Source organism: Heterocephalus glaber, unplaced genomic scaffold (genome assembly GCF_053883595.1).
Source record: "Heterocephalus glaber isolate CG9 unplaced genomic scaffold, H.glaber_assembly_v1.0 deba00000676, whole genome shotgun sequence".
NCBI classification, from domain to species: domain Eukaryota; kingdom Metazoa; phylum Chordata; class Mammalia; order Rodentia; family Bathyergidae; genus Heterocephalus; species Heterocephalus glaber.
The window spans coordinates 15902501-15928279 of record NW_028258156.1 but is presented as its reverse complement, the minus strand read 5'-3'; the positions used below and the strand labels follow the sequence as shown (position 1 = coordinate 15928279).

The 25779-nt window shown below is 34.6% G+C and overlaps 1 long non-coding RNA gene across 7 annotated transcripts in view; it reads left to right on the top strand.

Moving 5' to 3' along the window:
- The window catches only part of LOC110348128 (uncharacterized), a 1027816-nt gene that overhangs the window by 865637 nt on the left and 136400 nt on the right, over window positions 1-25779 (top strand). For 4 of the 7 annotated variants that reach the window (XR_015449381.1, XR_015449380.1, XR_015449379.1 and 1 more), the window contains one exon: window positions 7473-25779. This exon is cut by the window's right edge and continues 357 nt beyond it. The exons of the other annotated variants lie outside the window; for them this stretch is intronic. This is a non-coding gene — a long non-coding RNA (uncharacterized LOC110348128). The remainder of the gene's footprint in view (window positions 1-7472) is intronic. 7 annotated transcript variants of the gene reach the window in all.

The following is a 25779-nucleotide window of genomic DNA, read 5'->3' as shown; positions in this document are numbered from 1 at the left end:
TGTACTTTTTAGTATCTACGTATTTTTTAAAAATGTTAGTTTATTTGCTATTTTCTCTTCAAATTTGTGCTTCCTTCATTTTATTTATTCTCTGATGTTGCTATACTACTTAGGTGCTCATTTAAAGTTTCCATCTTTTTAAACTCCTTTCCCCATCTCGTGTGTTTCTGCACTGCTTTCTGGTCACTTCTCCTCTACTTTCCAGATAAGGCACCCTCTCTTCATCAGGGCCTGATCTGATTCTTTCATTGATTATTACTCCCTTCTTCAGTGTAATATATTTCATCTTCAATGTTTCCATTTGGTTATTTTTCTTTCAAATCTCTCTTGTACATTTGGTAATATCGTTTACTCCAATTTGTGACTCATTTTTTTTCCTTTAAGCATATTATACATATGGATTTTGTATTCTGTATCTGACAATTTCAAATCTTAATATTGGGGATGTGAGGCTTTAATATAATTTGCTTTTGCTTAGTCTCAATAATAATGCTTTTTCCTTGGTACTTGGTGACTTTTTAATCAGTGAGGGATGTGGGGGCCCAGGTGGGCGACGCTTTGTCACAGAAATACATTCACATGTCTTTCTGCCTAGGAGCAGGAAGCATGACTAAAATGGGCTTTCTTCGGCCCATCTCTGGGTCCACAGCCCAGTGCTGGCCTTTCTAGTTCAGCCTCACTCCTCTTTCTCCACAATCATCGGGCTGCACATTATCACCACCCAAGTCTCAGGAGAAACTGATTTTCAGGGAATCACCCACTCTCACTACTCTGTCTTCACATTATTACTTTGCCTTTTACTTTGTGTTGGACAGTGAAGAGTCACTTATATTACCTTTGCCATTTGCAATCAGTCCAGCAACACAATGTAAACTACTCTCGTTTTATGTAGGTCTTACTTATTTTGGGGCAGAATGATTGGTTAAAATATCTAATTTGACACACTACTAGTGACCAAAACTAAATTAAGATTTTGGTCAAAAACTTAGTTTAATATTGCAATCTCAAAATAAAGTATTTTGGTACAAATTTTTTTCCGTAAATATCCATAAGTGCTGTAAATCATTCTATGAAGACATATATTTCCTGGTATTTTATTAGCTTTATAGCATTATCATTTCACCCTTAAAATTATAAATGGGAAGTTATTTGGAGCAATTTGAATTTTGCAATTTTTAAAAAAGCTATCCAGAGATAAAGCAAATGATCTTTAAACAATTAAAATTATTTTGGCTCCTCAAAAGTTTACTCTTAATTTTTTTCTAGCAGCTTTACATGTGTAGAACTTTGAAAGCAAAAGCATTTTAGAACAAAAATTGTCCATGCATAATAGGAAGAAATCCAATGAACTCTTACTATGGGAGATTCTGGGGACATAAATCATTCTGGCTCATTGTTTCCCCTTGAAATTAGATATAATCAAGATTTTTTTTCTAACTCTTAGAGAGACATTGAGATAATTGTAAATCTTTAGTTATTTTTCACTTTTGCCAAGTGAGTGGTGAATCACTCCTTTGGCTATGAAAGAATTAGAGGCTTATGAAAAGAGAAAATGTGTCTCCACTTCCCGTGGAATTCATTTCAAAGGGTGAGAAAGGCAAGCAGTGTCAGAGTGTGGGCTCTGCCATATTCAATCCAGAAATAAATATTAAGCAACACTGATTTCCTCTTAATTCATTTTTGCACACTGGGAATTCTTTCATGGCCAGGATTCAGTGGCCTTCACATTAATTTTGTTGCTACTAGACATGACTGAAGTATCTGAAATCTTAAGTATATTCTTTGTCAAAAGTAACCTTAAGTCCTGTACATTTGAGCAGGTTTATTTAAAGAATGTTATTTCCCCCTTTAGCTAAAGCAATATTCCCCTCTCAGTGACTGATGTTCAACAGATGACTAATGAAGGTCTTACAGTAGAAATTAGCCTCTCCATGCCTCCTAGATTCTGTTGCCCTATCGAGACTCTCAATCTACCCTCTACCTTCTCGAGGCTCCCTGGAGGAAGCTGGCAACAGGTGCTAGGGATCTTGTCAGTAATTCAGATCAGCAGCGCAGTTAGTTAAGTGGGATTTCTTTAACCCAGCCTTCAAAGGCAAAGTTGGTGGTGAGTTCAAAATGATTAAAATAAAATAAAATAACAGCTTCTTTTCACATTTCCAGTCAATTTTCTTCTTCCTGATTATATTCTTTACGTTTTCTTAGACTTAACTCTTAAAGTAAATAAAAAGTAAATTTGGTCAACATAATGGGGAGGATGAAGAAAAGATACTTCTTAATTTACTTGTAGATAGACTATCATGAAAACAGTACTTTCTTGCACCTATTCCACACATCACAGGATGTAACTAGAAGGATGTTGAAAGGAAAAAGCTTTTGTAAAACAAAATGTCAGAAATATTGGGTTTATTAAAGGTTTAGAACTTTATAAAATGTAAAATATGCAGCATAATGTGTATTACTGTAAATTGCTAAGGAATATATGTGGAGTGCTTCACATATATATGATATATATACAGTGATAGTATATATATTTAATCATAACTATTTAAAAATATTGGACATTGTTTAGCAACAGAATTTTATGACTAATAAAACACTAAATTGTCCTTCTGCAGAAGGCTGATACATCATCATCCAATACATGTATTTTTAACTCTTTATTTCTTTTTTTAAATTTTTTTCCTGTGATTATTCTGTGAATGCTGTATTCAACTTCCATATTATCCTTGGTGCTAAGACAAACTCTTTTCTAGTGTGCTTATCAAATTGAAATGCCCAGTTTATTTTTGAACCTTTTTTTAAAGTCTTTATCTATTTGACATCAAAGCAAAACTAAAGAAAGGAAAAATTTTGCCTGGTATTTAATTGAATACTCTGCGATTCCTTGGAAGAGCAACCCAGGGGCCAATGTGCAAAATGGAAGAAGGCATCACTTCCTCAAGAAACCACCTCTGCAGAAACACAACGTTGTCCTGGAATGTGATACCTCACTGCTACTCTCTGGAAAGGTAGCTAGGAGTGTATCATGGAGCAAGTGGCTCCCCTAAGGTTGTGCAGTGCATTGCATGCACATTGCAATGCCTTTGAATAAAACTGAAAGCAACTGAAAGGGCACAGCATTTTCCCAAAGGCCATACTCAAGACCACAATGTCCTCTGATATAGGAGGCTAAGAGACAAAGAGAAAAACAAACTGATTTTTCAATGTTGTCATGTTTAGCTTCTATATTTACACTTACTAATCAGTTTCTCCTTCCTTTGATCCTCAAATTACAGTGCTATAGAGTATATGAGCCTTGTACTTATTCATTGGGGACACTGGAAATTTTTTCATAAAATCTCTTCCCTGGAGACCAGTAACAGACAACTCAAATGTTAATTGTTTTTCTTGATGGCTTCCTATGGTTTGGGGCCTAGGCTTATGCCAATTCACATTCCAGTGTATAATTTACCTATACACAATTATAATTTATAACATTTTAAAAGGCTATTTAGTTGTTGAGATTTTTGATAATAAAAGAATGAATCTTTATGTGAATATAGCACTTAATGTGATCAGTTGGTATTCATATGATCAGATTAACATAGACTTAGAAAGTCCTCACTATCATATCTTGTGCTGCTAGTCAGTCAAATTATGGATACAAAATATTATTTACAGACAGAATTATATAGTATCACTATTTTTTGAGGTGTGGGACAAAGAATTCCCATTGCAATTTTCATTGAATATTTTAACTGGCGCTGTTTTGAAGTAAAATGCTACCATTTAGTCTTCTGAGTTGCCTCAGCTTGATGCTTTCCTCCCCATGATGTTCCTGGAATGACTCCTATGTAATTGTTTGTTTTCATTTATTTCTTTCCCTACTGGACTCTGAACTTTTGAAAGTACCCACTCTCTTATTTTCCTTAGTACTTCCATAATGGCTGGAATAAAGAAATGAATTATGAAAAGGTTACTGATGGAGCAATAGTTCCACAGTAAGATTTCAACTTGGAGAGTAGGTTCTAGATACTTTTTTTTTTGGTACCGGGAATCGAACTGAGGACCTTGAGCTTGCAAGGCAGGCAGCAGAACCACTGAGCTAAATCCCTGGCCTGGTTCTAGATACTTTTTAAGAATTGTGAGAAATTGTCCCTGCTAACTGTCCTATATCTTTCTGTATTTTAAGTCTTTTTAAAAAGATATTTTAAGCTTATCATATATAAAATATTTATATTGTTGTCTGCATGAGGTCTCTAAGGAGAAATTAATACAAATTGTTGATGTTAATAGTACCTACAAAATAAAACATTTGTTTCATTATATTTTTATATTTACTTAATAAAAACCACTGGTGAGAAATTCATGTTTGCTGTCTACTGAGTAATTTTAAATGAACATGGGGAAATAGTTATGATTGTGTTAAGCCCGAAGATTTTTCTCAGTTAAAAAATTATTCAGCAATGGAAAAATCAATAGTAGATAATATTGTCATCCAATCTCCTCTGTAAGTATTGAAAATTACGTGTTCATGTTGCAACGCAAATCGCTGTTTATTTAAAACAGACTTGATTAAAAATAAGAAAGTCCTTCACCTTCTCCTTTCTTATCATTGCTGTGGAATCTCTTTGATGGTCTGCAGTGGAGACGGATATTGATTTCTGCTCTCCCTCTTTGCCCTGTAAATGCTACTCTATTTTCAGGCAAGTGTGATGATATTAGGTCAGTACAAGGATAGAAGATCTAAGCCAAAATGACTTATTTTTAAGAAAACAAAGCAAGAGCATCTTCAAAGCTCTCAGAGTTTTCTGTAATCTATCATCTGAAATCAAGTCATGAAACTGCAGTCCCAACTCAAGCACAATATAGTTGTTTTCATGTTTCTAAGGAAGTCTGTATTTAGTATTTTATCCATTTTTTAGATTCAATATAATTTTTGTTTTTCAGTGTCATTTTGGAGGGGGTACTATTGCTAGAACCAATTAAAATTGTCATAATTTCCTGGCGTTCGAGAAAAAAATTGTAGAATAAAGGTCTAATAGAAATTAGTTCTTCATTTTTTAAAAAAATGCATGCCACATTACACATAGTAAGACGGAATTTGTTAGTAAAGTTGGAGCCAAAGCTGCAGGCTGAACACTGAGATGTCATGGTCAAGTGATTCAGGTATAGCTTGATCTAGCAAACTAGCAGATGTTTTGCTAGTGAAAGGTATATAACCTGTTTTGAAGGAATGAAGTATACTAAAATAAATATGTTTCTGAGGACTGTCTACCCGAAAGTCATAGTACTGCCTTAGGAATAGCAAAAATATTAGCTAAGTATCTGCAAGTGAATTGACTTAAAAAACAAAAGAAAGAGGTTTCATCCTATCAGCAAAACTCAAATAAGTATCCAAGTGCAAATACAAGTAATTCATTTTATTTTAACACATTCTGCTTGAATCTAGGTGTCTATTGTGGGCAAAGAATGCTCTTCCAAAGATGCCCACTTCCTGATCTCTGGAACTTGAGAATATGTTGGCATACATGGCAAAAGGGAATTAAGGTTAGAGATATAGTTAGAATTGTTAATCAACTGATGTTGAGAGGAAGAGATTGTCCTAGATTAACCAATGACTAGGTGCAATGCAGTCACAATGGTTTTTATAAAAATAAGAGGGAAGCAGAAAAGAACCAGGCAGGGAGCAACATGATAAAAGATGAAAAGGCAAGAAAATAAATTCTGCCCTAAAGCCTTCAGGAAGAAACACCGCAGCCCTGCTAACCCACTGACTTTAGCCCATTAAAATCCATTTTGAATTTCTGACCTCCAGAACTATAACATAATAATTTTATGTTGTTTGAAGACATTACATTTGTGCTAATTTGTGAAAGCACCAGTAGAAAGCCAATATAGTATTTAACAGAAAATGAAGCCAGAAGAAACATGTAGGAGGCTACTCCAAGACAAATGAGATTCAGTCATTCTAAGTGAAATACGCTATCCTTCATCAAATCTCCTTTTATTCTTTCCTTACTTTGTTCATAGAAATCACTGAGAAGGGTGGGATGCAATGAGGGAAGATGTTCTGAGGACGTGTCTACATGACCCAAACATCCAGATCATGCAAATGACCAAGGAGTTAACTCAATTGCTCTTTCACTCCTCCATACAAAGTCTCTAAATTCAACACTTTCTCATACATATCATTACATTTTAAACTTCGCCACTTGATTAGTAATAGGTGGTCTACAACAGGTTTAAAAATGTTAGTCATTAATATGACTGAGCTTTATGGTACTGTTGAAAAGAAAATATAGTAACTGTTTTATAGACCAGTGATTTGTGAACATTACTGGAAAGATCGTTGTAACAATACTGTAAAACTTTTCGTTGTTTAGACATGAATCTTATGTCTTTAGAACTGACTACCTGAAAGACCTATGCATATGTTTTCAAATGAAAAAGCTACAAAGAGCTTCTGTTGTGGCCTTTCCCTGAACCCTACTGAATTTTCAGAACTAAAAAAATAAAATAAAGTAAAAATCCTTTAATTTCAGTGGTATGAGGAATTACCTCAATTGATACAATGAAAAGCAGCAGCCAGGTCAAAAGAGGAAAGGCAAACAGCAAGAGAAATGATCTCTCCTCGGGGCCTTTGCACTTTCTGCTGTATTTGTCCAGAATGAAATTCCCTAGCTTCCCACAAGGCTGCCTCCTTCAGTTTTTGGTCTTTTTGTTAGTGAGGCTTTTGAATTTTACTCTATAAAAGTTCAGTGCCGCACTGTGAATGTTCATATCCTCTTTCTCTGCTCTATTTGTTCTTCTTAGCATTTGGTTCTATATGAGATGCCATTTGTTTCTTATATTGTTTATAACTTTTTGTGGCCACTGATAGGCTCAATGTTCATTCTACACAACTAGGAATGGTGACATTGCATTCAAAGCTATAAGACACAGTAGGGTTTATCCAACACGATTTTCATGTAGATTTCAGAAAAATTATATTAGTTTTAGATCACTGATCACTTGGCACAGCAATAACACAGGAAATATCTCTTGTCTTTCAGGCTCAGTTTCCAAATGACCTGTCACTTCACAGAGGTGACGCTAAATGAATCTGAACATGGTTTGAATGTGTCCCTTGAGGTTCATGTGTTGAAATGTTACCCAGGAGGTGAAGAACTAAAAAGAGAGAAACTTAATCTGACTATGATGCATAGATGTGGTGACTTTGGGAGATTGTTAGGATTAAGCAAAGGTATTAGGTGGAGCCCCCGTGATGTGATTGAATCTTGATTGTGCTTGTAGCCTTGGCTCAACTTGGTGGTAGCAGAGGGCACCAAAGCCACAGAAGCTGGCAATCTTACATTCTCCCAGGCATTACTACCTTCAGCTTTTTGGGGTACTGGGGCAAGTGTGAAGTTTGAGTGCTTCTTTCTTCTGCAGGTAATCATGAAGATACTGAGAGACAAGCCCACATTTTAGTATGTTCTTGTGTGTTTCAGTTCATCCTTGCTCTCCCCTGCTTCATATCCAGATTTTCTGCCAATTGCCAGCTCTGAAGACCAGCAGCATCTCAGACCCCCACCTTAAAATGCACAGGTCACAGCCTTGAAGAGATTCTTTCTTAGTATCACCAACAGTGCAAGGTCAGTTACTATGTTACATCCCTATAATAAACCCCTTATTCTGCATCATTCATGCTCGACTCTAGCAGATGCACTGTGCTTTATTTTTTCCCCCCAAATATCAACACATGTCATGGAAAATGCTTAACAGTTTATTTTCTGACTACCACCAATAGAAAGCAAGCTTCCTGGGGTGGGGAGCTACTGCTTGTTTCATTTATGTCCATATTCATAACCTGTATAATAAAGCCTTACTTGTAGTAAGTACTCAATACATATTTTGGAAATGAATAATAGTTACATATTTTGGAAAGAATATTTTTGGTTAATCTCAACATCAATATATAAAAGGGAATAACGAGCAAGTTGGATATGGTTTGGAAACATCAGCCTGAAGAAAGTGAAACAAATAGCTGAAAACCAGAAGAAAGAGTTTTTTCCCCCATGAAAACAGCTTAAATAATGAAGACTACAATTCTGTATCCTGCTGGGTCCTTCTCCTGACAACTGGAAAGGTTATTCTCTGAATCTGCAAACTGCATAGTTGTGTCAACTGATAAAGACTAATCAACATCAGTTCACAGTCAGTGACTAAAATTGCTAGAAAGGAAAAGAGCCTGTCAATTATGCATTTATATTCCACTTCAGAATCGCTATGTAGTTGCAAACAGACATTTGGCAAAAATGATGAACAAGAAACAAAGCACAGCATTGCAGGGATACAATTTCTCTCCTCTTCTGTAACTATAGATTCTGTCTGAAATGTGTTTGTTTGGTGAGATAAATTCTCTTCTCAAAAAGGCAATGGTGTTATTAATTAAACAAAGGAAGAGGCAACCGAGGTGGGATCAAGCCAAGCCAAAGTTGTTAAGTGACTGAGCTCGGGTACAGAGAACTCACCCAGTGGTTAGCTAAGCTGTCAGCATTTGAGTGCAACTGTGGAAATGTGCTCCAAGATTTGTGTTAGTGTTGGCAGAGAAAGGAGCTAATTTTAGTTTTCAACTCCTAAATCTGAGATCAATCCAGAAACCTTGCAGTTAAACTTATCTACATTCGTTCCACAGCCAACAATTACATTAAGACTTACTACAGGGAAAGATAGCCGTATACCTGGTATAAATGGTAAAAGTGAAATTAAGAAACAATTTTACTTTCATGTTTCAAGATTGTCAAGTATATGAAAATTTCTGGTTCCTAGAAGGTCATAAAAGGACTCCCAGAAGACTTGTTTCTCTGGTTGCCCACCTGGTTACAAAACTAGATTACTTCCTGCTGCTTCTGCCAAAATAAATATTATTAAAATACTATATTCACCAGCTGCCAGTCAGTATGAAAAGTCCCTGAAAATGGTGTTTATTTGTGCATGTGTACCTTTCTCATCGTCGAACTCACATTACATGGCGCAGTGTCCAAGGTGGTTTTGTGTATTTTTTGAAGCTGATCTAACATTATCCTTTTCACTTGTAATATATAAAATATTATTCATGGTCCTAAAACTGAAGTCCTTTTTCTCAGTGATGTCTTTGTAATGAAATTATCTTCTTTATATGACTAAATACTCAAATTTTAAAAAATCACTGTGATAACAAAGGTATGATTAATTGCTGATTTTGGAAATGATAAGAGACTTAAAAATCTCAATCTTCTTAAAGAGGATTGCTTCAAAGTGGGGAATACATGCTGGGAACAAGGAAAAGATCCAACTAGTTTTTTACTGAAAGATGGATATGATTCAAGTACATTTTGAATGAAGAAGAAAAGATTAATGCTCTACAGTTCAGTGCTACAAAAAAGCCCCAATTGGCAATACACTTAAGTTATTTTAATAGCTCAGTGTTAAAGGTAGGTTTTAAATTCTAATTTCAAAAAAAGTTTCTGAAACTTTTGATAGTGTTAACTTATGACCCCCAAATATTATTAGTTTTAAAAACTAAACAAAGCAAACACACACACACACACACACACACACACGTCTATTTTCTTGCCGCTATCTTTTGGATTTTGCTAGGACTTGAATTTGCCAATAGAGGGCAATAGTCAAACTAGGATAGACTCCATCTATCATTTTTGCAACTTCTAATGAGGTAAAAGGACACATAGAATCCTCATCTGCTTTTATGGATATTGCTGTGTAATTGCAGTGTAATTATGGCACACAACAGCTTCAGAAAATTATCTTTCAAGAAAACAGCTGGTTCTCTTTAACAAACTGAGATGTAATCTAGTCAATTAAAAAAAAAAGTCCAAAGAAAATATTCCAAAAATATATGCTGACAATAAACAAGCAACAAAAAATGAAATAACATAAAAATTTTAAATGGATAAATCAGAGGTGCTGATAGGAAAAAGAAGACAAACGTACAAACATAAGAAAATTATGAAGGCAGGAGGTACTTCTGGTGCATTGTTTATTTTGCGATGTAAACAGACTTCTTGGAAAGATTTTTCAAATGTTTTTGCATTTTTCGTTTTTCATTTATATGTGTAATTATGTAAATGCATGGGTATTGTATACACTCCATGTATGAGATACATACAAAAAAACAGGGTATAAAGAATACATTGTTTTTTTATAACCAGTGCTCTGAAAAAAATGACAAAATGATTAAGGTTGGTCATTTAACACTCTAAATTTGTAATTTTATTAAGCTTTTAGATATTCCAATAATCTAATGCCTGAGCATCTCCTTCTATAAAAAGTCCATATACAAAAATTTCAAGGCACTAAACATGCTGTGAGGAGAACAGTTACAGATAATTCATTTTGACAAATGACTTATCTCAATATAATCTTAAAAGCTAAGTCATTCAATGATTGAATGTATAAAAAATAAACTCAAGGTCAGAAAGATAAATGTTATATTTAAATTTTCTCATTCTCCCCCCCGGGTATTTTCAGGTAGTCAGTTATATTTATACATTCGTTGTGAAAAGAACTGCTTTTTTCCCTCACAGAATGTCTTTGGCATTGCAGGTGAGTATCTCTTAGGAGCACCCTCTTGCTTTCTCAGCTCTGCCCCTGTCACCAAGAAGCCTGGTCCTGACAGTGGGTGAGAAACCAACTCCTTATTCCTCAGTCCTTCATACTTTGATGGAAGAATTGAGCCAAGACCCATAGGTGGCCCTGCAGAAGTGTACATAGAGTGTGTATTGTAAGGCAGGTATAGGAGGTACATGCCTTTCAGCGAGAAGACAAGCAGTGTGCATCAGCACTGGTGTGAGAGTTAGGGGAAGTATGGTTATTAGGATGCTTATCTACATTTTTCTTAGAGCTTCCTTTGGAATTGCAGAATGTTTTCCTCCTTTTGAGATCATCAGTGTTTCCTTGGGGGTCTTAATCCTGTAAGAAATCTAGGAAAGAAATTTACAAAAGAAAAAGTCCCAGTCTAAATCAGGACTCAGCCCAATGGGAAATGATCTTTCAAGGTTTGCTTTCTGATATCATTGGCCCAGAGACTATGGCAACCAGAATTGCTGTGACCTGTGTTCTGAAAATAGACAGCTCTGTACCAAAATGAATGTGCATAATGTGACCTTAAATATCACTGAGATCAAAGGGATCCTTTGGATCTAACAAATGCTCACAGATGTATTATAAGCTGAGGTCTTTGTTTCTTCATTTAACTATAACTGGCACAGCATGGTATTTTGGACCCCTTTCTACCTCGGGCCTGCTAATCTCTGACTACCTATCTGACACTTCTGATTTCCACCATGTATGATGCAGCAGAAAGGTCCCTGTTAGATGCCAGCACCATGCTCTTGTACTTTGCAACCTTCAAAATCATAAACCAAATAAACTTCTGCTCTTTATAAAGTACCTGCCCTCAAGTATTGTGTTACAGGAGCAGAACATGAAGTAAGACACAGGTACCAATATATTCTTCTGGAACAATTATACTTGTATGGTTTTCTTGACTGCTTCATTGCTATAAATTTTTTGAACTCAAGGGTCAAACTTTTCTTTATGTTTGTTTGTTTGTTCGTTTTCCATCCTTGGAACTTCCCAAAGCATCTGGCACATGCTAGGTCCCCAACAGTGGTATCAAATAAATAAAAAGATTGAGAAATTTATTAATTGTTGTTCAGTTTCACAGAAGTAATTCTAAAATGAAAATATAATGCTTTTATATAGAACTTATATATATTGTGTGGTAATGTAATAAAGAGTTATAATCTGTATAATTTATAACAAAATTATCTCAATGCTTTTAACTGCATCCACAGTTCAGAGACTTGGTGAGACCAGTGACATTGGTGTTGCCACAGACCAAACAAGAAATAAAAGTCCAAGCTAAAGTTGACAGCTAATGTTTAACTTCTAAATTCCACTCCTGTACCTTCCAAACACTGGTTTCTAAGTGCCTTTTGAGAGTTTTCATGAGCTATTCCTCCAACATTCCACACAAAGTTGATTTTTCTTCTCTTTGTTTTGACTTCAGATATACAAGGTCTCATGGTCACAAATTCTGGTCACTGAAACCACAAGGGAATATTGCACATTTTTCCTGCAGACCTTACTGAAAGCAGCTCCATATCAAGCTGTTCACTGTCCCAGTGAATCTGAATTTCCATCAGATCTGAATGAGCCATAAACCTTGTGCATGGTTGGCTGCTTGTAATTCCTTATTTTGACCACGATTTTTAAAACTTTTCCATAACATACCTCTTCGAGCAGAAATGAGTAACATACCTCTTGGAGCAGAAATGAGTGACATACCTAAGATTTCTATAGATTTGTTTTATCTTTAAAATCTATAGAAACATTTACTTAATTCCATTATAAAATAATGTTTTAAATGAGAATAGTTCTTTAAATTGTAGCAGATAGAAATTCTCCTCCAGAATGGGATATTACATATTTCCCACACATTTTAATAACCACCTGGCACATATATATATATACATATATATATATGTATATATATATATATAATCTTGTGAGTCCTCAGTCAATTTAAGAAGCTTACCCTCAGTTGAGTTTTAGTAGAAGAACCCATTAACTTTTTCCCACTTCTTCGGGAGACTTATATTAAAAATCAGCCACCCATGGAAAATTAAGTATGGGGCAACTTGAAAACTAAACATCTTTTGATATTAAAAAACTTTCCTTCCCTACCAATGTAAATCTTTATCTTTAGAAATGGCAATTTCCCACTAACAGGTTGAATCTCTTGGGAGAACTGAATACCAAGATCGTATCTCAAGGCTCATATGTTTTCGCATCAGTCATCACTCTTGCTGAATATAACTCTACTATCTCATTGTCAGGCAGGAAACATCACAACAGTTTGTTTGCTTAATCTTAAATTTTTAATAAGACACACAATAACCATTTCTTTACACCTGCAGAAACAGTTTTTTCAAAGTATGTATGATCAATTCCCTCTTAAAATGTAATTGTACATTTAATTACATAATACATATTAATACTTGAGCAATTTGAGTAACATAAAATGAGAATGCATTCAAGCAAATGCGCTATAATAAACTATAATAAGCCATATAAACAATAATAACATTATTATTAAGCTATAGGAAGCAATGAGGCTTTAGATAATCTACTGTGAAGAAGTATTAAAACAAGACTTAATGTACATAACATAGGCAGAAGAACGTGGTTATGTGTTATAACTTGTTGCATAGTACTGGAAAGAGTTTATGAGAGATATTTCTGAGAAACAGGTAGGCATTGCTATAACCTTACACATCCTTTCTCAGAATCCAAGTTAACTGAAATATTAAGTGAATAAATATTTAATTCTTGTCTAGAGGACAAGATAAATTAACTAGAATGATAGCCATATGAAAATGCACTTGGAATAATGCACAATAGTGGTTAATACCACATGAGGGAATATAGGCAAATGCTTTAATTGAATAAAAAAAAATTGCATCAAAGTTCACAGTTCTAGAATGTCTAAACCAAAGTCAACTTTTATTGATATTTAAAACAATGAAACCACTTTCATAGATCAATTTTGTGTGGTAGATGATGCATTGTGAGAAACACATCTATAATATGCTATACAAAGTGTTATAAGTGGTTCTGGCAATATATTAAAAATAATGTTGATGTTCAAAACAAGTTTTGACTTGATAGTTTAGTTTTGAAACAGATGTCTTTAAATAGTTACTGGACTTGTTTTACTGTGGATTTAACATCAAAAGCATAACTTACATTTCAAAAAAATGAATGTAATTATTAGGTGTAGAATTTTTGTGTAGAATTTGGTGTAGAATTTTTAAAGTAAATTTTGCCCAAAAATACAGGCTAATATTTTGGTGTCTTCTGTATGTAGAAAGCAGAGCTATTTATTTTGAGGTTTGGTTTTAAATAAGAAATACTCAACACAACATTCTTGGATTAAATTTAAGACGACACAAGAAATACACATATATGTATATGTGCATGCATGAAATTTATATATGTATGTGAATATGTACATACACAATGAGAAAGATATAAATGTGCCCATTATAATTAAGCACATACAAGTAAACAAACACTGAAAATGTTGCTGATTGTTATCATTTTAAAAAAAATTAGTAATAGCACTATGCTCTAATATTAATTTTATGATGGGGAATATGTCATAATCTATTTTTATTTTCTTATCCAAACTTCTGTATAGTTACTAGATTAGTATGATTTTGATTCAGTATAATATCACAAAATAAGCTTTTATTTTCATTTCCAATAAAATCACATATTCAAAAGTCTCCCTCTAGTATGAAACTTGAGAATTCTAAGTAATTTTAGGTAAAGAACAAAATATACTAGAAGACTTGCTTGACTATTGTTAACCTTATTATTATTAATTTGAAAATAATCTTGTTTATGAAATTTAAAGATTTAGGTTGTGGAGGATTGTGATTTAACTCTTTCTATAACAGCTCCCTTCAAAATTTCAGCATGTCATGTTTTAGCATCTGTATAAATGTGTTTCCTCATAAGATTCTCTTTGTTTCCAATTTCCTAAGATTCAAGTGCTTTCCTGAAAGAATATACAGTAAAACCTTGGTTTGTGAGCATAATTCATTCCAGAAACATGCTTGTAAACCACAGCACTTGTAGGTCAAAGTGAATTTTCCCATAAGAAATAATGAAAACTCAAGATGATTCATTCCACAACCTAAAAATAATTGTATAAAAATGATTGCAATGCTGTAATATAATCCAAAGTAAAAATACAAACAAAAAAATACAAATACAAAAGAAAAATACAAAATGAAAAATAAATTAAGCTGCACTGGCATTTGAAAACCTTCATGGCTGGTGTGAAGGAGATGAGAGAGGAGGATTATTGTGTAGGATGACTTTTACTGTCACTAACAGAATTACTGCTCTCTATTGGCTCAATGGAATCGTCATGAAACTTTAACAAGGATCCTATCCAATGACACTTACTTTTGCCTCCTTGAGAATTTTGCAAAAATGTGACATTGCACTCATTAAAAAAATTCATCACTCACATTGGTACCGCCTTATTCAAGTAGTGTTTTCTACAGAGTTTTGCAGTTTCCCACAGTTTGCACATCTCCCTAATCTCATTTGAAGTTAGAGACTGCTCAGCAGTCTTTTTCTCCTCTTCTTCAGTTGAGATCTCCATACACTCTTTCTATTGGGAGACATTCACCCACAATCCCACAGAGAGAGAGAGAAAGAGAACCATTGGCTCAATTGTGATCATGTGACATTTGGGATCACATACTACTCATATTGCAAGACTTAGCTTGTTTTTCAAGTTAAAATTTATTGGAAATGTTTGGTCATCTTGCAACACACACACAGAACAATTTACTTGCACTCCAAGATTTTTCAGTACTTTGCTTCCTCCTCACATGATTCTTAAATGTAGATTTCTAAAAGAAAGAAACATGCTTAATTAAGGTCCTCATCTCCTGTCTCTTCTTTATGCAAATTCTGTAGCTTTCCCTCTGGTCCAGGAGCTGCATACGTGCCACAAATCAAACTGCTGCATCTATCACAAGGTTCCTCTCTGCAAGACACACATTCACCAAGAATCACAAATCCACCTCCAATTCCTTTGATAAAGAACACAAGCACTTACTGAAGTCGCACAAATGGGGACCAGAAATTATATCGTACAAAACTTTCTAAGGAAATTACACACTCCTCTTTTCACTATGAGATTCAGAGCCAAGTACAAACCACTGCATCTCCAATGTCCCTGAGTAAGTCTCCCCGGGCCCACTCTAGATATTCTTTCCTCCTCTTTTCCACTCCTTTTTTCTGGAAACTTCTGTAAAAGGAATCTTGTGTCCTTAGTTATAACTTATGTTTATATTTCTATCCCCCTACAGCATCAGACAATATCAGAAATCAAACTTTCAAAAAGTCTTCTTTGAAAAAAGGAACAGATAAGAGAAAGAGGAAGAAAGGTTGCAAATATGTGTATTTTTCATTTTGTTGCATTTTCCCACATGGCATGGGACATGGCATGCTGTCTGCTGATCTCGGATGAGCTTTATATCCACATTTTCTCAATGGTTCAGGCCCTTTGCCTTTCCTTCTTCTCATTTTTTTCCTGCCTTTAACTTTCTTCCCACTTGCATGGTTCATGTAACTCACATGTAAGCTAAGATTCTACTGCCATTTGGGAATTAATTTTCTGGCAGAAGTGAGGTGTAGTTTAAGAGAAAGCAGAAAGTGAAAATGGGAAGATGGAGAACAAGGGCCACGGGATGCTATAAAAGCCATGGGTTTGTAGAAAGACTTTATGCAGAAAGTCACTTTCCTTGCATTCCTAACACAAGATTTCCATAACACCTTTTTCTCTTTCATTTCCTCAGGCATCAATACTGTGGAAGATACACTTAGTGAAACTCAACATTGTGAATGATGTTGGCAATGTTGCTTCTTGCAAGTAACACATTTAAACTCTGACTTTTTCTGTCAGAAAACAATTAATGAATCTAATGATTGATACAGTATTTTGGTCACTGAAGTGGTCTAACGGGGGGAAATTGGATTTTTTCCATAACATCAAGTCAGATATTTTATGTGATTTCTTCTGGTTCCAACCACAAGCATTCAAACGGAGTAAGACTGCTGTGCCTACTGTGTCCAATGAAGTGTGTGTTTTACATAAACATCACATAAAAACTTTAATTTTCAAAATTGTGGATATTACTGACCTCATTGTAGCCAGAAGAACCTGCAGATCTTCATCTGTCAGGAAATTGCATACATTATCCATTTCTAACTATCTCTGCCTTTCTCATGTTTTCCCTCACAAAGACCTCAAGTTTTATCATTGCTTTTACAGCCAGCAATTTGTTTCCTCATTCAAATAGCGTAGTCATGTGATCTACTAAAAACTCTACTGTGTAGTGTTGTCTGTTGCTTTGGAATCTTTATTTCTGAAGACTCTCGCTTCATATAAAGTTTATGTTAAATCCACTTATAGAATTTTCTTTTGTCGTTCCATTTTTTTAGCAGCCTCAGCCATGAATCTAACAATGGGTGAGAGAAAAATACCTCTTTGCCTCAACATCATAAACAAAATTAACTATTAATAACTGTTGTATATTCTAGACAATTTATTGAAAGGTTAATCTAACTCATTGCAAGATGCAGTTTTCAAATTTTTGGTTTGTTTCTTTTGCTTTTTTTTTGAGACAAGATCTCACTATGTAGTTCAGGCCTGGCCTTGAACTTACTGTTTAGCCCATGCTGGCCTCAAACTTGTTGTGATAAACTAATTAAGAGAGACAAAGATGGTCACTACATCCTTGTGAAGGGAACAATCCAAGGGGAAGAGATGACAATCATAAATATATATGCACCAAATACAAATGCCCCCAACTATACAAAACAAATATTAATGGACATGAAAAACCAAATAAGCACTAATACAATTGTAGTGGGGGAACCTCAATACCCCACTATCACAAATAGACAGATCATCTAGACAAAAAATTAACAGCGAAATTCTAGAACTGAACCAAACTATTGAACAAATGGACTTAATATATGTTTACAGGGTGTTCCATCCCACAAAATCAGAATACACAGTCTTTTCAGCTGCACATGGGTCATTCTCCAAAATAGGCCAAATGCTAGCTCATAGGGCATGTCTAAGTAAATGTAAAAGAACTGAAGTTAACTCTTGTATATTATCAGACCATAGTGCAATAAAATTGGAGATCAATAACCTAGGAAACCGCAAAACTCCCACAAACACATGGAAATTGATTATCATCCTCCTGAACAACCAATGGGTCACAGAGGAAATTAAAGAAGAAATTAGACAGTTTCTACAAGTAAATGATAATGCCAGGACAACATACAGGAATCTATGGGACACAATGAAAGCAGTTCTACACGAGAAATTCATAGCAGTGGATGCCCATATTAGGAAAACAGAGAGAACTCAAATAAATAACCTAATACAGAACCTCAAGGTCCTAGAAAAAGAAGAACATAACAATTTCAATGCTCATACAAGAAAGGAAATTATAAAGATCCGAGCAGAAATCAATGCAATGGAGACTAAGAAAATGATACAAAAAAAATTAATGAATCAAAGAGTTGGTTTTTTGAAAGAATAAGTAAAACCAATAAACCTTTAGCCAACCTAATAAAAAAAAAGTAAAGAAAAGGCTTAAATCCATGCAATTAAGAATGAAAAAGGTGAAGTCACAACAGAGCCAGGAGAAATCTAGAGGATCATCAATACCTACTTTGAGAACCTGTACTCTAATAAAGTGGAAAACACAGAAGAAATGGACAGATTCCTAGATACATATGAATTGCCAAAATTAAATGAAGAAGATATAGAAATTCTAAACACCCTAACTACAATGAGTGAAATTGAAAATGTAATAAAAAATTTATCAGCAAAGAAAAGCCCAGGTCCCGATGGCTTCCCTGCTGAATTCTACACGAAATTTAAAGAAGAACTATCACCATTACTCTTTAAACTCATCAAGGAAATTGAAAGGGAAACAAGGCTTCCAGATTCATTCCTGGAAGCAAGTGTTACTTTGATTCCAAAACCAAGGAAAGACCCAACCCAAAAAGAGAACTACAGGACAATCTCTCTAATGAACATAGATGCAAAAATCCTCAACAAGATACTGGCAAACAGAATACAGAGGGTCATCAAGAAGATGATACACCCTGACCAAGTCAGATTTATCCCAGGAATGCAAGGATGGTTCAAAATTCAAAAATCAATAAAAGTAATACACTATATTAACAGAGTCAAGAACAAAAACCATATGATCATCTCAATAGACGCAGAAAAGCCATTTGACAAAATCCAACACCGATTCATGATAAAAATCCTACAGAAAATTGGCATAGAAGGTCTTTATCTCAACCTGATTAAGGCTATCTATGAAAACCAAAAGCCAACATCATACTAAATGATCAAAAACTGAAAACTTTCATGCTAAAATCAGGAACAAGAAAAGGATGTCCACTATCACCACTCCTGTTCAATAATGTTCTGGAAACATTAGCCACAGCAATTAGAAAAGAGAAAGAAATGAAAGGAATAAAGATAGGAAAGGAAGAAGTGAAAATGTCATTATTTGCTGATGATATGATACTTTACATAGAAGACTCAAAAATCTCCGCCAAAAGACTTCTAGACTTAATTGGCAGATTCAGTAGAGTAGCTGGATATAAGTTCAACACTCAAAAGACAATAGCCTTCTTATACACAAATAGTAGACTCATTGAGAGAGAAATTTGGGACACACTTCCTTTTACAATAGCTTCCAAGAAATGAAATATCTAGGAATCAACCTAACAAGGGAAGCAAAAGACTTCTACACTGAAAACTATAGCACTTTGAAAAAGGAGATGGAGGAGGATATAAGAAAATGGAAAAACATCCCTTGTTCCTGGGTAAGAAGAACCAATATAGTGAAAATGGCCATACTTCCAAAACTACTATATAGATTTAATGCAATGCCAATTGAAATTACAACAACATACTTCGCAGAACAAGAGAAAACAATCCAAAAATTCATTTGGAACCAGAAGAGACCTAGAATAGCAAAAGCAATTCTAGGCAACAGAGACATGGCTGGGGGTATCACAATCCCCAACTTGAAACTACACTACAAAGCTACTGTGATAAAAAGAACATGGTACTGACAAAAAAACAGACCCAAGGATCAGTGGAATAGATTAGAAGATGCAGAAACAACTCCAGACATACTCAGCCACCTCATCTTTGACAAAGGAGCCAACCACCCTCACTGGAGGAAAGATAGCCTATTTAATAAATGATGTTAGAAAAACTGGATTTCAACCTGCCAAAGATTAAAACTAGACCCGTACTTATCATCATGCACTAAACTAAGATTGAAGTGGATTAAAGATCTAAATATTAAGACAGAAACACTAAACTTGCACTGGGCCTATGAAGAACTTGTCCATCATGGCCGGAGCACATTGCAGAGCAAAACCAGTCAGATTATAAGCCAAGAGTAAAGAGAAGCAAGGAAGGGGTTAGAGTTTCACAATCTGTTTCAGAGGACATAGTCCCAATTACTTAAGGACCTGCCACTAGACTCCACCTCCTAAAAATCCCACTACATCCCAGTAGTGGCACCCAAGAGATCAAGCCTTTGACATTGGGACTCCAGTAGAAAATTTAACATCCAAACTATAGCAATGAGGAAACGCTGACAACTTATAAAGAGAAGAATGATGAGGTCTGAAGTACAATTTTTAAAGACTATTCTTAAAAAATATTTTTTTCTACTGTGTGGAGAGTAGTGTGTGGAATCTGGTATATCAGATAGCAAGCATTTGCAGAGCTGGGGTGATAGAGATGTCAAAAGTAAGTTACCAGTACTTTGTAATGGACTATTACAGAATATGAAGGAAAGGCAAGCTTAGAGTAACTTCTACATTTAGTCTGAGCCATAGAAGAATTACAGTACAGTTTACTAAACTGGGGAGTTTGAGTTAAGAGTGAATTACTTCCACTAGGTATTTACTATATGAATCTGCAGCCTGAGGAAAATTTCAGGGCTAAAGACATATTTTCTGAAGATAATGACAATGACATTAGGTGGTTTTTACATCCTTGAGGCTAGTTGAGATCAAGAGAAGAGAAGCAACCTAAGAACTGAGAGTAGCAGCATGCCACACTACAGCTATCCAAATGAGGAGAAAGACCTAGAGACTGAGAAGTTGCAGCCAGTACATGAAGAAGATAACTATGAGATGATTTTCTAAAAGTGATGGAAAAAAAAAAACACAACATGACAAAAGAAAGAAACATGTTTCAAGAAGGAGTGAATAAAAAACTGTATCTGCTAAGTTATATAAAAGAAGAAATACATTGAATTTTATAATTTCACAGGAAAATAGGTGAATAAAGTCAACGTATATAATGCCATTAAGGAGTTAATTGAGAAGAATAGACAAATGAGCAGGAGCTGGATGGAATTCAAACAGATTGAGGAAAGATTTTTGATTTTGTTTTTAGCAGTGAGATGTATTGAAGCATATTTATGTTGATAGAAATGTTCTATCAGGACAGGAAGAAGTGAAGAAAATGCACAAGAAACATCATTAAATAGGTGATAGGAAATGTAATATAGTACACAAGTAGCCAGAGATAGAAGCAAAAATAATTTATCCATCATATCAAAAAGAATAGACAGTTGAAGTGGAGGTGGAAAAAGAAAGTTTGTCTCTTGTGGTTGTTACTATTTTATTATTGAGATAAAAACCAAAGCTCTCATCTGACAATGGAAAGAATTGGAAAATTGATGCAGGAAGTTAAAGGAAGAATGTGCAAGAGTTAATTCAAAATCTTAAGGGTAAATAAAGGAAGAATTGCTAGGCACACTTACAGGCAGCTTAAGATTTGTCTTCAGGAATTAAAATGAGACTATGTGGCATGGATTGTGTGTGTGTGTATTTGACAACTTTAAGTGCTCAGATGAAATCAAGGGTGATATTTAAATACTATGAAAAGGAATATTTTCTAAATGGTCATATGGTGAACACTTTCTTAAATATTTTTAGTAATACTCCTGGGTATAGGCAAGATATAGGTAAAGAGCAAATTAAATCTGGCTTTGGTTTTATGAGGAAAATATGATGAAATATAAATTCACAAAACTTTTTAACATGGATCAAAAGATATAATTTTAACAATGTAATACAAAAATCTAAGCTCAAATAAGGAAGTAAGGATATGAAGAGGCAATAAATAGTGAAAAATATGGGTGCATAGATGTCGATCAATTCTTAAAATGAGATTGTGTTAGCTGATCTGTAAATATGGCCACAAAATGGCTTTCAACCATGTAATAATATCCATTCGTGAAATGTCTTTCCACTACACCCATGAAAGGTAAACTGTTTTCTTACCCCTGGAATCTGGGTTGTCCTTGAGACTAGGTCTGACCCATAGACTATTCGACACAATGTGGAATTGAGTCACTTCTTAGCCTACTGTTAATATATCTCATATGTTCTGTATTTGCCTTATTGAAACACTGCCACTTTGTGTGAAGTCCAAGATATCTGGAGGATGAGCGATCATATACATGAAAAGAAAAAACAGAGCCAGCATCAACCATTAGATGATTGTTGAAAGTATGAGATAAAGAATTGCTGTCTTAAGCTATATGGACTTCAGTTTGTCACATAGCAAAAAATCACTGATATGGAGACTTATAGGTACATGAACTGGAAAATTGAAATATAATAAGCCATGTTAACCACTGCTCTGATTCATAGTACCATCTGACTATTCTGTCAACACTAAATTATAATGCTTTCAATTTAAATTGTATACAATTTTTAAAAGAGGAAAAAAGTATTGCTAGTGTAAAGAATATAAAATACACAAATTAAGGATTAACACTTGATATTTTGTTTTGTAAAAACTTAATTGAGTTCAAAAGAAATTATTGCATGTCATAGTTCTCCCATTCATCAGTACTAGCAGGCAAACACTGAAGCCATTCTGTCTCCCTAGAGTTTCTGCACTGGTTGTCACATCAGCAAAGTCAGCCCTGACTAATGCTTTACCTCCCTGAGTCACGCAGTTTTAGTGCTCCATTTCCTTTTGCAAAAGAGTTCAACCCACTTTCAAGACCAAGAACTGGAAGACCTATTTCCCAAATCGCGTAGTGAGTATCTTTCTTGGGACCACTCCTGTGTCAATTTCTGTACCAGAAATGTCCAATCAGCACACGGAAACCATGCTAGTTATTTCAAGAAGGAAAATGTAATGTAAGTAATTGTTAGCTAGCTGACTAAAAGCGGGAAAAGATATTTGGAAAGTACCATAGCCATAGAGATATACAGGGAAGAGATACAGTGCAAGAGTTAAAAAAAAAAAGTACAGAAAAGATATTAGAATTACTAAGGCTTAGAGGGAAGAACTCAGGCAAGCTGAGACTCAATCCTCTGAGATCTGCTCAGCTGATATTGCTGTTTGCAAGTTTGGTTGTATTATAAACCTAGAATCTTGACTTCTAAAAATGGGGCACATGTTATTGAGTATTGGTTTCTCTGGAAGTCAACAGAATGAAGCTGATTACACAGAGGCTGGAAAAGCTACAAGCCTGATTCAGCAGCTGGTATAGGAAGAAATTGGTTCAGTTTTGATAAAGAAACATTTCTATAGTGAGTCAGGAATCACACAGTTAGAGAGTTCACAGGTTACCACAAAAGTAGACGAGCCAAGCCCTCTTCTTTCCCCGGGCTCACAGCCTTTTTCTAGATCGCCTTTTTTGGAAAAGCTAATTATTAGGCCAGCCAGAAGAATAGAAATGGGTTATACAAGTATGAAATCAAGATGAGAGGACAAGCTACATAAAACCAAGAGGAGAATAAAAAAGAATTTAGAGTGAGGAAGACAAATGTAATAGTAAATTTTCCTTCTAGGTAGCAAAGAGCCTATAAGATGTTTAACTGATATCATGGTGTGGTTGTTTGTGCATTGTATATTTCAGACCTAAGAAAGTTACTTAGGCACATGGTTATCTGCCCATCAAAACTGAGACAGCCAGAGGCCTTATCTTAGTTAACTTTGCTTTCTCTACCACTGCAAAACACAGTGCTCCACAAAATTTGGCTTAACATTTTTTTAGTTTAACTTGGTAGTCATTCTTATGGTTCCAAACATCTGCATATTTTTTATTACACTGGAATATATAATTGCCTTTTATCTTTATCTGCCACTAGTCATCTTTATTTCGATTTTTCTCCATTTCTTCACTTGACAATGTTCACAATTGGCCAGGAGCCTGATTACTGAGAGATCTTCCTTACTAACATATGGCTGAATCTGAATGATTCTGCTGGACTTGAGTGTGCTCATTTAAGTCTAATGAGGTCCACAGAGGTGACCGTATGACTCATAACATGAAGTCATTTTTCCAATTAGCTTTCTGACAAATGCATTAGAAGAAGAACCCTTTCAATAGATTTCCACAGCTGCTGAAGGGATCAGGTGTCAGAAGATTTTCAGCTTTGTTCTGCTGTTCTGGTCAAATAACTTATTTTTAACCAGACTCTGACTCTTGATGCAGCTGGTGGTGATCATATGTCATCTGAGTCTGAGCCTGGTTCAAAAGTTGTCCTTGTTACAATACTAGGACAGAAAAAAATTCACAAAGGATCAGTGATAACTTTTTATTGAGTCATTAGTCTTTTTTTAATGAAATGATTTTATATAGCATATTACAAATATGTATGCACACATATATGAACGATCCCACTCACAAGGTTCAACATTTAGTGTAAAACATTTAGTTGTGAGCATAATAAAAAGAACTAGGGATACTTATATTATCCTAAAATAGCACTTAATTCCACTTTGGCCTTTCACCAGCGTTGGATTCAAAATCAGCACATATGTTCTCAGATAGTTTAGAAGAGAGGATTTTAAAACCAATAGCTGTTTTCCAAGCCAGTAGAACAGCACTGATTTATAGGGTCTTGCCCTTGGAGGAGGTTGGATGCTAAAAGGTGTGAAGAAGAATACCACTGCCAGAGTGGTCCCCTGCATTGCCAGTGCTAGAGAATGCTTGTCAAGGTGTCTGTACTTGGAGAAACCTGAATTACATGCATTTACAAAGCAAGATAGTTTATTATACCAAGAAATTCTGTATACTTTGGATATCATCTCTCAAAAATTAGAAGCTTCTTCATTTGTTACAAGACAATTAATAAACACTTTTATTTTTAGATGTAAGTGTAATGACTTTTTTCTAACAATACAGATTTTTGGGTATGATTTTAGAGTTGGAAAGCTGAACTTCACTCAGTATCAGATAGTTTGGAAAACATCTATATTGGATCTGGCAGTAAACATAGTCGTGTGGGAATTATTGTAATTCTGTTATTATTTATTACTAACAAAATAAAAATAAATTACAAAACATCAGCTTTAAATCCTCCCTTAAGAAATAGAATATATACATATATTTATGTATATATATGTGTGTGTGTGTATATATGTATATATATATATATATATGTAAAGAAAAAAGAGTTGACTTTAAAGAAAGGATAAGGGAAAACTTGACCTCTTTGCTTCAAAACATTCTTCAGCACAAACTTCATTTTATTTCTAACAAAAGTGTGTATGTCAACTTTAAGACACACTATTATTTCATATCAAATGAAACCATTCATTTCTGGCCTCTTACCTAATGTAAATTATGTGCAGGTACAATGGAATGTTATACCAATGAAGCTACACTGAGAATTCAGAATAGCATCTTGCTGAAGATAATATCTGCTAAATAAAGTTTGGCAAACTATAAGCTGCACAAAGCATTTGATCCATGCCTGTTTTTGTAAATAAAATTGTACTGAAATGCAGTCCCATCCATTCCTTTATGTATCACGTATAGCTACTTTATAGCTACAAAGACAGAGTCAAGTATTTGCAATAGGCTCCATGGGCCTTAAAACTGAAAATATTTATTAGTTGGTGTTTTACAGAAAACATTGGCTGATCTTTCAAATATATGTTCATGTGGTTTAATTGTTATGTTTTATGTATATTTTAATCTGTTAAATTTAATTAGACCATAATTATCATCGAAAAGCACATATTAAAATGCTTTTGTAGGCACACATCAATAGCTGTTCCATTCATGGAATCTAAAGCAAATTAAAAAATGTTTCATAAGGAAAACTAAAAATGGGGAAAAGACA